Source organism: Aulonocara sp. 'chitande type north' Nkhata Bay, linkage group LG3 (assembly GCF_057382095.1).
Source record: "Aulonocara sp. 'chitande type north' Nkhata Bay isolate Kocher_YH1m ecotype deep benthic linkage group LG3, A_spYH_male_GT1.1, whole genome shotgun sequence".
Lineage (NCBI taxonomy): Eukaryota > Metazoa > Chordata > Actinopteri > Cichliformes > Cichlidae > Aulonocara > Aulonocara sp. 'chitande type north' Nkhata Bay.
Window position 1 is genome coordinate 33,051,645 of NC_141346.1, and position 10,283 is coordinate 33,061,927.

General features: G+C 42.8%; 1 non-coding gene across 1 annotated transcript; it reads left to right on the forward strand.

Annotated features, from left to right (window-relative positions):
* The first annotated feature begins 9,844 nt into the window (after nt 1-9,844).
* Nucleotides 9,845-9,917, forward strand: trnak-cuu (transfer RNA lysine (anticodon CUU)). Its single transcript has one exon. It is a non-coding gene; the product is annotated as a tRNA-Lys (tRNA).
* The last annotated feature ends 366 nt before the right edge of the window (nt 9,918-10,283 follow it).

Consider the following 10,283-nt stretch of genomic DNA (forward strand, 5'->3'; position numbering starts at 1 on the left):
ATCATATTTGGGTCTCATTTATTCACATAGATTGTTTTAGTTTCAGTTGTCCAGTTTTTGAGGTATTATATAAATGTCTGCATTCTCTTCAATTTAGTGGAACCAGAAAGCGCTTTATCAGCAGTGCACCAAAAATGCAGAAACGGACACCATGACAACTGATTTTTTTTTTCCCCCTCTGATGTCAGAGTCATTCAGAGAGCACTGCTATGTGCTGAAAAGACAAAGTAGAGGCTTGAACCTGGAAACAATGTTGTTGGAAGGTTAGAACATCAGCACTAGCAGATAGAAAGCTACAGCGCTCTGTAGCATCTCTGCGATCTATTTGCTTTGATATGTGGTCAAAGCAGCTGCAAAAGCAGCTGCATCTATATGCAAAAAGGAGCATCGCAATTTCACTAATTAAACACAACACCCTCAGGAATCATTAAAATGACAAACAATGCGAAGAAATTATATCGTTGACAGAAATGGCACCGGGGCTGCGTTAACAGCACTGACAGAATTGTTTTGGCAGGAAATTAGTGTGCACAACAATACGAGGATGAGGACAGCATTGGATGACACTACTCAGAGGGTGGAATATGTGTGTTACGTGTTTTGATGACTTAATAGATATGTGTTACAGGAACCATAAAATGTTAGTCACATGTAACATTTCCTTTTTAGGAACGGAACAAGTTTAAATCCATTGACACACAAATGATGATTTCTCCTGGGGCGTATTAACCGCTCCAGATGCTTCCAGAACAATATTTTTGAGGTTTACCAGATGTGAGCTATAAACTGATGGAATGCCATCGACTGCCAGTTGTCCTTTTATGCCAAAGATCACACTCGTGTCAGCTTGGAATTCCCATAAATCCATTAGGAGTGTGGTTCTTCACCCCTTTAGGAGTGTCTTCTGAATTAGTTGTACGGCATGGGTGAGCAAAATGACCACTTTAGTAGAGCTGAAGTAGAATGAGGCAAAACAGAGAACTGTCAAGTTCGTTGTCTCCCACCCTAAAGGTCTGGGGTTCAAACTCCACTTTAACTAAACTGTGTTATTTTGTACTGACAGCCACTTAAAAGCTGGTTCTGATGAGTTTTTAGCCTCTGTGATATGCACTAAAGTAATTTTTCTTTTTTCAGATATTTTAAACTCACTACGTGCAAATGACTTTTATGCCTGACTTTTATGCTTTTTCTTTTCTTTTCTTTTTTTAAATAGTGTTTTTTTTTTCACTTGCTACACACGGGACATGACTGGGGGAAAGAAAAGGGAGAAAGAAAGAGAGGCAGGGAAAGAAAAACAGCGGGAAAGAGGAACTGTGGTAAAGGGCAAAAAATAAAAACAAACAAAACAAACAGACAAAAAATACATATATCAATCACCTGGATCACCTGTTGAGAAAGAAAAAAGAGAAAACAAGCCAAAAAAAAAGAGAGCAATATAATAAACAACATCATCGCGATGATCTATGTGTATATAACAGTGAATACTAACTATTGAATATTATTGTGCAGCACGTAAGATCGACAGCGCACAGTGTGCCTCGAGGTAGGAGCCAAAAAAAGAGTGTAGTTTGTGTGTGTACACCTGCGAGCATGAGCGCGCTTGTATTCAAAAGGTTCCTTCATGTAATGATCTGCTAGAGCATAGGTGTCAAACTCTGGCCCGCGGGCCAAATTTGGCCCGCAGCCTAATTACATTTGGCCCGTGAAGCCATACCAAATTACTATCAGAGCTGGCCTACTGGTATTATACAGCTAATATATATATTGTTTAGTATTAAGCTTTGCTTGTTCCATATTCAGTTTTTCAGCAAAACGTGTTTTAGTCCATAAGAAAAGATTCATTCTTATATCTGGAGGAATAAATATATTTCAATAAATATTAATGTTAGCCCGCGACTTTGTTCCAGTTTTGAATTTTGGCCCACTGTGTATTTGAGTTTGACACCTCTGTGCTAGAGGGTGGGGGGAGCCACAGCCCCGTCCTCCAGGGCATGAAGCAGATATGGAGGAAATCCAGGTTCCAGACATCCAGAGACCCTCAGAGCACAAGAGACCAAGGAAGACCAACAGAGGGGCAACCGTGCTACTCTCCCGGAAAGAGCTGAGGAGAGCCCCAGATGAGGGGGCCATGGAGCAGAAGCCAGGGGGGGTTGCAGTGACGTGCCCGTGAGCTCCGCTGGCAGCCAGCTGTGCCAGAGTGACTGAGCCCCAGGCCCAGGGGCCGAGGGCACGCCACCCCCCAAAGGGGCCCGAGCGAGCCCCAGGCTCTAAACTCCGACAAGCAGCCACCAGGAGTGCATACCTGAACGCCCATCCCCAGACACCAAGAACCACCAGTGCACCGATGTCTGAGGGTGTCTGCCACTGGTAGGGGGAGTGGTGTGGGGAAATAGGCCTCCATACCTTGGAGGGCCTGAGATGTCCCTAGAGAGATGGCGTCTGATACCCGACCTGACATATAGACACAGACAAACAGGCACACACAGATACGAACATCCATTCACACCCTCATATGCAAATACTCAGCACTCACCCAACGTGGAGACAGACATAAATAGACACTGTACACACAATCACACTCCCCAAGCGTACTCTATACCCCAGGTCTAGCTACCCTTGCCCCTAGAGGGGGAAACTGCACCCAGACCCAGGTAGTGTTACCCTCTTCCCTGGGGTGGAGAGAAGCAGCAGCAGGGAGGCCCCACATTCCAGACCCCAATCGAACGGCCAAGTCCTCCTCCCAGCCCCCCCACTCCAACAGGCAACAGAGAACGGGGGTGTGTGAAGACTCCAAACCTCCCTCTGCCCGGTCATATGTAGTGTTGATGCATGTGTGTTCTAAGGTGCATTTAAAACCCAGGAGGGCATGGAGCTACCTGCCAGAGAGCAGCAGGTCAGTGCATAGCTCCTCCTGATAGCCCTCAATGTATACGTGTATTTAAAATTGAGAGGTGGGCAAAGGCGCCAGGGGTGAGGTTGTACAGGGGTGATGGTGTTCTGGATGCCGTGTAGCGTGCCCACCCCCAACGTCCTATATGTATGTGTTATGAGAGTGTGAGTAATGTGAATGTCTAAGTTGTGGGATAAAATTGAGGCGCAGGCAGCCAGAAGGGGACAGGGGGGGGGTAGCCTCCCCTGCACCCTGGTGACACACCTTTACCCCAAGGCCCTGCGTGTGTGGGTGATTGTGGTGGAGCGGGAAGAGGGAGGCAGCTGGAGATGGGGAGGGAAGGAAGGGAGGGGCAAGTGACTCCTCCCTGGGGCCAGCTCCCCCACTGACCCCAGTAGGCACCCCCATACTCTGCAACCCACCAGGGCAAGGGGGCCCAGGCCCATCCAGACCGGGGCCCAGTTCAGCAGCGCCGCCCGGCCCCACATAGCCCGGGGCAGCCCACCTGACCTCACCACAGAGAAAACTGCACCCACCCCACCATCCACTCATCTCCCAGACTACACAAGACAATAGACACCCACGTTGAGTTCTTCCTCCACTACTACTATATTTCTTACCCACCTGCAGAGTGAGTTCCTGGAGAGAGGAGACCTCCTGCAAATATGTAACAGCCTCCCCCACCATTTGAAGAGCCCCTCAGGTGGCTCAATGCACCGTCGGCATCCTGCGCCAGGGCTGAGCCCCCATACACCCACCCGCCCACAACCTCGGTGACACACCAACCACGAGAAAACCATCACCTAAGAACCAACAGAGCCCTTAATAGGCCATGACCGCAACCCCGGATTGAGCCCTCCGAGGAAGACCCTCCTGATCAAAGGAGCCCAGAGCAATTGATCTGATGTGGTGGCAGAGGCTAGAATTAGAATTAAGATTATTTTTATTTTTCCAGTTCGTGAGGACTGTTTTCTTGGCTATGCACAGGGCAGTGAAAACCATATGGGCTATATTCTTTTCTGTAGTGACATTATCTAAGCTGCCCAACAAACAAAACTTCAGAACTGGTGGACAGAATCAAAGAGCGTGGATATAATTGTCCGGTGTATTGGTTTGACAGTGTGAGCAGTTGTTGGAAGACGTAAAGCCCATCTTGAACATCCGATGACCTGTATAGTGCACTCTATGTAGTATTTTGTATTGTATTAATTAAAGACTGGGATTTCTAATTAAATGAAAGGTTTTTAAGCAAGTCTGAGACCAGAAGTTTTGGCCTAAGTTAACTGATAAATCTGCTTCCCATTTTGAAATAGGAAGTGATATTGATTCATCTGTTTTAGAAAGCATTCTGTATATTTTGGAAAGTAATTTGGGGGTTTTAAGAGTAAGGAAATTGTACCACACTTGATGGTGTTTGTGGTTCAACTTAACCAGGTTTAAATTTATTTTTTACTATGGATTTAATTTGTTGATATTCTAAATCTTTTCTTGTTGATCCCATATTTTGTAACTAGTCTGCCAAATGGAATAAATTCTGTCCCTTCTAGTATATGTTCTAAGTATTTGATTCCTTCACCACTCCAATCTGGAAAGTTTATCATATTATTGTTTTGTAATATGTCAGGGTTGTTCCAGATAGGTGTACGTTTGCATGGGATTAATGAAGACGCCGTCAATTTTAGAAACTCCCACCACGCTGTCAGAGAAGAGCTGATGCTGACGCTTTTGAAGCATTCATGTCGTTGGATGTTTGAGCTGATAAATGGTAGGTCTGAGATCTCTAGATTATTGCAAAGTGCTTGTTCTACATCTAGCCAAGGTTCATCTAAGAGGGTATGTTTTAGCCATCCTGAGATAAACTGAAGCCTGTTGGCAAAGACATAGTGCTGGAAGTTAGGCAGTTCTAGTCCTCCTTTATCCTTGGTCTTTTGTAGTGTTTTTAAGCTTATACGTGGGGGTTCATTTTTCCAAAGGAATTTGGACATATATGAATCTAGAGATCTGAACCAATCTTGTGGTGGTTTAATTGGGATCATTGAGAATAAATAATTTATTTTTGGTAAGACCATCATTTTTATAGCGGCAACCCTTCCCATGAGTGATATGGGTAGACATTTCCATCTAGCCAGATCGCCTTCTACTTTCTTTAAAAGTGGGATATGGTTTAATTTAGTTAGATCTGCAAGCTTGGGAGAAACATTAATACCTAAATATTTTATATTTCCAGATTGCAGTGGTGTAGAAGAAGAATTATGGAAGGAGCAACTTTTATGCTTTTTCAATATTGAATCAGCTCTCAGTAATTGCCTTTGTTGTAACCACAGTTTGAGCTTTTCCTGACCAGCCTTGATCATCTGCAGAAATAAAAAGGACGCCTAACTAAGAGTGAAATCTTTTTTTTTTTTTTTTTGTGAGGTTTTGATTTAAGAATTCAAACAGCATCCCATACTGTGACAGTAGCCAAAGCTCCATGCAGGCCAGTGAAGGGGGAGAGAAGTGGTATTATTAAGCACTGGTTCAGAGCCATATTTCATTTGTTGTCCTGTCACTGCCCTCCCCCGCCACTGAACCAAAAAAAGTGTCAGAGCTGGCCTAAATTAAATCGGCACGATCAAAGACAGGAAGTGTTACTTGGGATAGTGAAACCCAGTTGTGGACGCTAGCCAGCCACAGGAAGAGTTACTGTGTGTGGTCACTCCTTTAATCTTTTCTGGAGGATTTACGGTGTCTTTTTTTTTGGACATTAGCTGCCTTTTCATTATCCATTTTCCAGACTTGTACCTGACCATTTCCAGAAGAATGGTTTTGTTTGTTTTGTTTTATGTTTTGAGCCACTTAACACTGACTCATGAATCTTTCAAGTATAAGAAAGGCACGTACAGTAAGTCAGGGGATGAATCAGTGTTGTGTCTGCACATGGCAGACAACTTTGCAGATTTAATCCCATTTGTTTAGTTAAATCTATGAAAAATACCACAGATAACACAGTTTGCCAGGATTAAAATATTATCTTTACAGCAACAAGATGTTTCCTGAAAGTGGGCAGCCTGTGCAACATGCCGAGATACATGCAAATAAATAATTATTTGCATAAATGAGTTGTATTACACGTGGCTTTTTTGTTATTTAATGCTTAGAAATGTATTGAGCAATTTATTTAGGTTAATGAATAGAGAAAAATTAGCAAATTGTTTTGTTGATTTTCAGGTTACACTACTGCCAGATTCTCTTTTGTCTTTAGGTTTCCATTGCTCTCCAGTCCTCACTTTACCTCTCTTACTATCACCCCCTGATAGATTATTCTACCTGTTTTTCCAGTTCATGACTTGTGCTTCATTCTGCTTTACCTTCTGTAATCAGTGCTGAGGGGCAGATATGAACAGAGCAAAACAACCACGCCAGGACCCTTTAGGGGAGGTGGTCAAACCTTGAGCCAACCAAACTACCAGGTGTACACTGCTAGTTTGAGCTAAACACAATCACAGACCAAGCTGTGTTTTGCATTCGGGGATCCAGCAGAGTACCATACACATGCAGAGCACACAAACTGTGAAATGTTGCCCAGATGAAGACAATTACATCTAGACGATAATTGGTCTGAAAGTCCTCACACAGTTTGTAGTGACAGATTTTGGTTCGCTCTTTGACTGAAAAGAAACCAAACCACAGAGGAAAAGCCACAAGTTTACAAACTCATCAAATGAGTCAGACCAGAGTACATGTACTAAAAGCCCTCAAGCTCCAAAACTGTGCAAAAAATTCACACAGAGAAATTGAGCCTGTCTCCTTCTATTGGACGGATGACCAGCTGTTTGCGAAAGACTGTTGTCCACCTAATGGTTCAGACGTTGTTATTTAACTTTAGATAAAATAGAAAAGCCTAGAATTCATTCTGGGCCCAGTCACCAGATATTGCCACTCATCAAACCTTCAAGATAAAGATGAGCATTCACATATTCTCCGCATGCATAACTCATACTCTCAAGAAGAAGGGTCTATAGAAACATACAATAAGTGCTTTATCCACTGAAAAGTTGTTTAAGGTCAGAAGAATAGAAACTGCACTTCAAAATATCAGTGCAGGGATTCCTGTCTGAATTTCTTAGTAAGTAGTTGAAGTCACAGGCGTTCCCACCAAAAATTACGCCACAACTGCTGGTATGCATCACTGTTTTTGGGTCGCTTCGGCCGGTCAGTTTTTTAACGTGGTGCATTGACAGGCGGGTTGAAGACATGAGTGTGTGATTGTGTTGGGGTTTTTCTTTATCAGCACAGAAGCTCAGAGCGATACAGTTGCAGCAGTTTGATAACTTGAGAAAGAGAAAAAGATTTTTGCTTCCCATTTTTCTCTCCTGTATCAGTGCTAATGTAGCGGTATGGTCTGAGTGGTGACACCTATGGTTCAGGATAATACTGCAGCTGCTTCTTAGCTGCGGGCATAAAAAGAAGTGACTGGTCTAGCATGTTGCGGCGACCAATATCGAAGGGTAAAATAGTGCCTTTTTCTTTGGTTTTTATGTTCCGAGTGCTGCCTATTGTGCCCTCCGTATGAATGCTACATCAACTTGCACCATGATTGCAGGTGATTTGCTGCAGGTTGATAACAACTTTCTATATAAGTAGCCAGGATGACGGATTCTCTTGGCAAGAGGCTTCATCCATCTTCCTCTCATTCCAACCAGCTGCACTTGCTTACAGCTATATGTGGCCGTGTTGGTAGCATATATTCCCCTGGTGTTTTTCTGTTTGTTAGGTAGGGAGATGAGTTGTTTTTGTTTGGGTTATAATTCTTTAGATAGATTTTTTGTTATCTTTAAATTTGTTCACATAGATGTTTCTATGTTAAAGCTCCCGAGTCTTTTTGAACTCATAGACTTTAATATCTACATTATAGAACAAATCTTGGTTTCCAGCTAATTTAACCGAAGGAAGAATTATTTTGTCATATTTCAGGCTTAACTTGAATATTAAGTCTCGACTGACTTCAGAAGAAGCATTTGATGGGGTATTACACCTGAGAGCTCTGTGTTTTACAGCTGCTTGCTCTGCTGTCACTTAGAAAATGTCATTCCTTTCCAGAAACTGATACTGATCAAATTACCACAGTTAATCCTCAGCAGAGTTCTTCCATGTTTCTCAAATTGCTGATTAAATGTCGAGGTCAATCTACAGGGGGAAGTGATAAATGTGTGAAAAGTTCTTTGAAAGACTGCTCACCTTTGACTAATGCTGAGGTTTATAAGCCGGACTAGAATCACTCAGGTGTAATAAAGTTCGTCAGCAGTCCACAGGCACATAAGTTACTTGTGATACATAAAAACCTTTTTCCACACATGCCGCTGTACATCATTCATAATGGTCTTGCGTGGCAGAATTTAGTCGTCATTTCAGGGGTATGAATTTATATCTGGCCTCATCCGCTCCATCCTCACATTATTATCATATTTCCCTGTGATACAGTGAAACCTGTTACCCGGCTCACAGCGCTGGTATAAAATCCTATTAAGCTATTAATCAGCCTTTTCACACTTCCCATGTAGGACTGTGTATGTGTGAATGTCACTGCTTTCACTGTCACACTCAAGTTGGACACATCTGCATCCCTAATCTGGGTACATTTCTTGTCTTTCCATGGGATAAGCATCGGAGTGTGCGTTTTCATTTTTTTACATTCAGCTGAGTTACAAGAGAATTTGTGTATTATGTAAATGTCACCAGATGAAATTAAAACAGATTCATAATACGTTTGTGTAGTGTGTGTCTGTGAACAGTAAGAACTAATGCTTCAGAGCAAAAGGCAAAGATTAAAATGTAGGTGTGCACATGTAATTTAAGACAGTGGTGTCAAACATAAGGCCCGGGAGCCAGAATATACCAAAAACTCCAATCATGTCCACTGGATGGTTTTGGAAGTTGTAAAGGAAGATATCAATTTTAGACTTTTACTATGTTCTACATCCCCAATAGCTAGTCATACAACACTGCAGTAAAAGTAATAGAGTTGTAACTGATGAACAATTACATGACAGAAAGTTCCTATTTTTTTTACTACATCTACTGTAGAAATTAACTATTTTTACAGTGGGTTCACCACAAAAAAACAGGAGGACATTTTCCATTATATAATTACAGGACAGTCTGTGCAAAGATCTAACAGAACTACTTCTCTTTTTCTTTCGTATCCATTTACTCCTGAGAAGAAATTTGGCTTTTTAACCAATTGTGCTGCATTCTGTTCAGCAGTAATTTGTTAACTTTGATGTTTGGTGATAAGCTTGTGTTTGCTGTGCAGGACTGTCTGCTGAATCTGAAAATAACAATAACAAAACAATTTGCTTAAAGTTGCTAAAACGCTCCATGAATTCAAGTTAGGCTTTTCTGCATTCAAAATAGTAACAGTGATATATTGTAATAGAGTGGTCAAGCAAATTGCAGTTAGCATGCAGTTATGAGACTTCACACATTGTCGTGTTGAATTATTTTTTCTACTGTATGTCATGGAAGGTGTACACTGACTGAGAGACCAACACTGACTAGACACAATTAAATTTTGACAGCACCGGATTCAGACCCACCTATTGCATTCAGAACTGCTCAGATTTCTGTTCATGTTGACATAACAGCATTACACAGTTTCTGCTTTGTCGGCTCCACATGCATGATGTGAATCTCCCATTTCACCACATCCTATAGGTGCTCTCCTGGCTCTGTGGTGGCCACCTGAGTACAGTGAACTCACTGTCATGTTCAAGAAACCAGTTTGAGTTGAGTTTTGTGACATGGTGTGTTATCCTGCTGGAAGCAGCCACAAGAAGATGGTACGCCGTGATCACAGAGGGATAGATGTGGTCAGTGAGAATGTTAAGGTAGGCTGTGCAGTTTAGCGAAAAGTCACATTTAAGAGGCCCAAAATGTGCCATGGAATTGTTGCTCACACTACTGTTTCTTTGTGGCACCCAGCTAACTCAGCTGGTAGAGCATGAGACTCTTAATCTCAGGGTCGTGGGTTTGAGTCCCACGTTGGGTATATTGTAGAATGGCAGACACAATCTGTGTCACGGTCTGGCTGGCAGACCGTGGGGAGATGGGGAAATAGGACCCAAACGCCGGACTCTTCAGTGCAACAGTGTTTATTTACAAGGTGGTGAAGTAAACAACAATAAATCCCCAGTTTCCCAGACTCCCGTGTAGTGTCTTCTTCCCAAAAGTCCCCGTGTAGTGCTCTCTGCCCCAGTGTCCCTGCACTCCCCGTGCTTACTGCTCCTTCTCGTCCCACACTCCTCCTGAGGGGAAAACAATAGAGGCAGGCATACACTCACACTTGACTTGTTTGAAGACTGACGTGTAGTCAAACGCAATAATCCCGCGTCGGTGGAAGCTCCATCGCTCATCT